This window comes from Galeopterus variegatus, unplaced genomic scaffold, assembly GCF_000696425.1.
Source record: "Galeopterus variegatus unplaced genomic scaffold, G_variegatus-3.0.2 Scaffold12728, whole genome shotgun sequence".
Lineage (NCBI taxonomy): Eukaryota > Metazoa > Chordata > Mammalia > Dermoptera > Cynocephalidae > Galeopterus > Galeopterus variegatus.
The window spans coordinates 35,536-40,747 of NW_007738839.1; positions in this window are offsets into that span (position 1 = coordinate 35,536).

Here is a 5,212-nt window from a genome sequence, read left to right on the forward strand (position 1 = left end):
AAAAAAAAAAAAAAAAAAAAAAAAAAAAAAAAAAAAAGAAAAAAAGAAAAAAATACTATTCAGCTACAAAAAAGAAAAGATATTCTAACATTGGCAGCAACATGGATGGAACGAAACCATGTTAAGTACGTCAGGCACAGAAATATACTACGTTAGGGTTAGGGTTACTCATATGCGGAATCTAGAAAAAAAAGTGATTCTCATAGTAGAGAGTAGAATAATGGTTACCAAAGGTCAGGAGGGGAAGTGGTGGACTAACAGGCACAAAACTATGCTATCTACCCTAAGTGAATCATTGTGCAGTATATGCATGTATCGAAACAATACATTGTAACCCACAAAAATAAATATAAATAAAAATGGAAAAAAACCCACAATACATTGTTAAGTACAGAAAATAAATAAATAAAATCTCAGGAAAAGACATTTCCAATACACACAAGCCACAGATAAGCATTAAAGTGAAATCCCATATAAAGTTAGTATAAAAAACTACAAAATAACAACAGAAATACATGCTTATAAAACAGATCAAAAGTGTAAACTATTTCAAAATAAGCTAAAAAAATTAAGAAAATGACACAAGATAGTAAAAAAATCAAAATGAGATCAACTCAGAAATAAGAGAACTCAAGAATAAGAAAAGAAAAAACATTTTCAAAATGAAGTCTAAATTGTAATAAACACAGAAGCAAATAAACTCAACTAAGAAAAGGGAAAGGTGAAAACAAAGAAAATGTTAAAAAGAAATGAGACAAAAAGGATTCAAGGGAAAGTGACATAATTGAAGACAGACAAAGAAGAGCCAACAAGTGAATAATAAAATTATTAAGAAGAAAATTAAAGTGTGCTTTCTGATTTCAAATCTTAATACAAAACTACTGTAATGAAGACAGGGCAGTACTGGCACAAAGATGGAAATACAGATCAATGGAATAGAACTGAGAGTCCAGAAATAAATTCTTACATTTATGGTCAAGTGATTTTTTGAGAAGGGTGTCAAGAAAATAAAATGGGGGAAAGAATAGTCTTCTCAACAAATGGTCCTGGAACAACTGGATATCCACATGCAAACCCCCCTCAAAATGTACTGCATATCAAGTTGTAAGAATATGAACTATAAAACTCTTTGAAGAAAACATACATAAGAGAATTTTTTCCATGATGTTGGGTTAAGCAAAGCCTTCTTAGACAAGACACCAAAAAAGTATAAGCAATTGTAAAAAAAACAAATAAATTGGACTTACTCAAAATTAAAAACTTTAGTACTTCAAAGGACACCATCAAGAAAGTGAAAAGAAAACTCACAGAACAGGATAAAATACTTGCAAATGATATCTCTAGTAGGTGACATACCCAAAATATAGAAAGAACACTTACAACACAACAATAAAAAGACAAATACCTCAACTAAAAAATGAGAAAAGATCCAACAGACATTTCTCCAAAGAAGCCCCAGAAAATTCATGAAAAGATGCTCAATATCATTAGTTATTAGGAGAAGGCAAATCAAAACCACAATAAAATACTTCACATTGACTAATATGGCTAAAATAAAAAAGACACACATTAACAAGTGTTGACAAGTACATGGAGTAATTTGAGTCCATACACACACACACATACATACATGAGGTACAAAAGAAGAAAAAGAGCATGTATTCTGCAGCGGTTAGGTATATATGTATATGTGTGTGTGTGTGTATAGACACACACATATATGCATGTATATGTACACACATATACACACACCAATCAAGCTTGGTAACTGTGTTGTTCAAATCTGTATTTAGTGAGTTTTATTTTAGTTTTGGATGCTTTAGAATTTTTCTTCCTTTTAAATCTTGATAAGAGCTGTTTACAAGGATTTTTCCAAACCAGATAGTAATACCAGAGGGAATTAAAGAATACCTTTTTTTATCACTTCACAGCTATTAGCAAGTAACTTGACATATAGGGCAGCTCTTCAACTGGTCTCTATTCCTTCTCATACATTTTATACAACAGTAGTTCACAAGCCTGGGTATAAATTAGAATCCTCTGGGAGGTTTTAAAAAATACAGACTCCTGAACACTATCCCAGTCTTGCTGAACAAGAATCTTCAGGAATGTGATACATGGATCTGAAGCTATTTTTAAAGGCCCCAGGGTAATTCTGATACAGCTAGCCCAGTACCTAAAGCCAGGTTCACATTTGTGAATCACTACTATATGGCACTGAAGATTAATTTTCCTAAAAAAAAAAAAAAAAACTCTTAAAACCCTTAGTCCTCCTACTCAAAATCCTCTAATGGCTTCCTACTAACTTCAACACCCCTGGAATGGTATTCAAGTTCTTTGCTGATCCAACACCAACTGACCTTTTCAGTCATTTCTCTCCCAGCTCTATTTAATGTACTCAGCACTTTATTCAAGCTGATGTATTCACTATCCTTCAAACATGCTTTGTAATTTTGCTGACATTAGTTCACTTGCCCAAAATGTCTTCTGTCTTCTTCTTTATATAAATCCAATTAATCCCTCAAAATCTCACTGAAAATTCTACCTCCTTCTTAAATCTTTTCCACACCACTTTTTTCTCTAAGCCTTAAAGCAATTCTTCCTCCTCTGAGTACCTGTTTACATAACTCAACAGTCCATCATTTAATCTCTTCTCCTATGGTTCTGAACTGTTCTTTAAATGTTTTTATTTTTACTTTGATTTAATCATGTATTAAATCTTATCCAATTAGTCTATGTGCTCAGTGAGGGCAGGTAGCGTGTCTCATACTTCTTTATACCTACCATACCAAATGTCATAATGCCTCACGTGGGAAATGCTCATATCAACACCGATTTAATTAAATTCCTTTCCATCTGGAAGGTCTCTGCTCGCACTTCTATAGATAACTAGAATGAAAGGCTAAGACAGGATTGGTAGTGAAGGTAGGAGAACAGATTTCTTGCTTTCATGAAATCACATTTCTGACCTTGTTCTGATAACTTTTTTTAATTTAAAGACAGAATGTGGAAAGGATAAGACAAATCACTCACAGTCAAAAAATCAGAAGAGAATAGAATCCAAGGCCAAAGTGCTTCTCTTGACCTTCTCTCCTCCTGCACCACCGAATCCCTGTAAAATCATCCCTCCAGGGCTGGCTGGTTAGCTCAGTTGGTTGGAGCATGGTGCCCATAATACCAGGGTCCAGGGTTCAATCCCCATACTGGCCAGCCACCAAAAACAAACATACAACAAAAAAGAATAAATCACCCCTTGGTATCTGAGGGGGATGGGTTCCAGGACACTACCCACCCCCCCACACACACCAAAATCTACAGAGGCTCAAGGCCGTTACATAAAATGGCATAGTATTTGCATATTAACCTACACACATCCTCCCATATGCTTTATTTTTTATTTTATATTTTTATTATACATATGCGTGGGGTACAATGTTGATTTTCAGTAATTGTGTAGAATGTGTGGGTTAGATCAGTAAGTATAGTTAGCTTATTCATCACTACAATAAACAATCATTCGTTGTATCCGTTGACCAATTCCTCATTATCCCCCCTCCCTCTCCTTCTCCCCTCCCCTCCCCCTTTCCACCTCTAGTTTTTTAAAAGTTCAATATATTACTGTGATTGTTGTTTCTTTTCTTCTTTCTCTCTGTCTCTCTTTATTGTTCATTTGTTTATTTATGGATTTAGCTCCCAGTTATGAGTGAGAACATGCAGTATTTCTCTTTCTGTACCTGGCTTGTTTCCCTTAGGATAATTTTCTCCAGGCTCATCTATGTTGTTGCAAATGGCAGAATTTCATTTTTTTTATGGCTGAGTAGCATTCCATTGTGTATATATACAATTTTGAGATATCACCTCCCATATACTTTGAGTTATCTCTAGATTACTTATACCTAATACAATGTAAATGCTACATAAGTAGTTATCCTCTATTGTTTTTTATTTATATTATTCTTTATTGTTGAAATGTTACTTTTTATTTTTTTCAAATATTTTCAATATGCAGTTGGGTAAATCTGTGGATGCAAAACCCACAGATACGAAGGGCCAACTGTATTCTTCTTCTTAACTTTACCTATGAGCTATCAAAGTTGAGGAGTAAAGTAGAAGCTATACCACCAGGACAATCTCATAAGGTTAAAAAAAAAAAAAACCAACTCATGTCTTCAGGATGTAGAGTGGAGCACATGAGAGACAAGCTAAAGTCACCTCTCACCAGCATGTTGGCATCTTTTAATTCTAAACCAAGCCACACAAGCAGAAAGTGGCTCAGGTCTGGCAGCTGCTTCCTCAAGAAGCTTAAAGGCTACAGCAAAAGGCAAACAACAACTGGGCTCTTAAACTACATATTTACTGTAACATATCACAGCATCACAAAAATAAAAGTTGTGTTCATTGCAGAAAATTTGGAAAACACAGAGAAAAAAATGGGGAAAATAATATTCATCCATTATCCTACCACCTAGAGATAAACAATGCTTTTACATTTTGGAGTGCTTGCTTTCAACCTTTTTTCTTGCTTAAGTCTTTTCCAAAAAATTACAATCACATGGCCTATTAAAATTTCTATCCTGCTTTTTACACTGAATATTACATCATATATATTTCCCCCATCATTAAATAGTTTTGGAAGACATCATCTTGATGTCTGAACCATAATTTCTTCAACCATTCCCGTAGTGTTTGATATAAAAGTTGTTTTCCACTTTTACCATTATAAATAATAAAGTATCCTTGTATTAATTTATAAACTGTTATGCACTTTCCTGATTGTTTCCTTAGAATAGCTTTTTAGAAGTAGAACTGCTGGGTCAAAGGGAATGAACATTTTTTAAGGTTTGAACAATTCTGATAAATTGCACTCCAGAAATGCTGTGCCAATTTATATTCCCAGTAGCAGTGCATAAGAGTCATTTTACTACAGCAACACTGTGTGGGGGAGGTGCATACAACATTTTTACTATTGTCAGTTGAACAAACTGAAAAAGATTTCACTACTGTTTTTAATTCACATTTCTTTGATTTTTAAAAAGTTGAGAACTTTTTTAATATACTTACTCTCGATCTAATATTTCTTTTTCTATGAATGACCTCTTCATCTCTTTACCTATCTTTCCCTTGGGTTTTTAGTTTTTTGTTTTTTTTTAAAATTTTTATTTTGTCAATATACAATGTAGTTGATTGTTATGTCCCATCACCGAAACCTCCC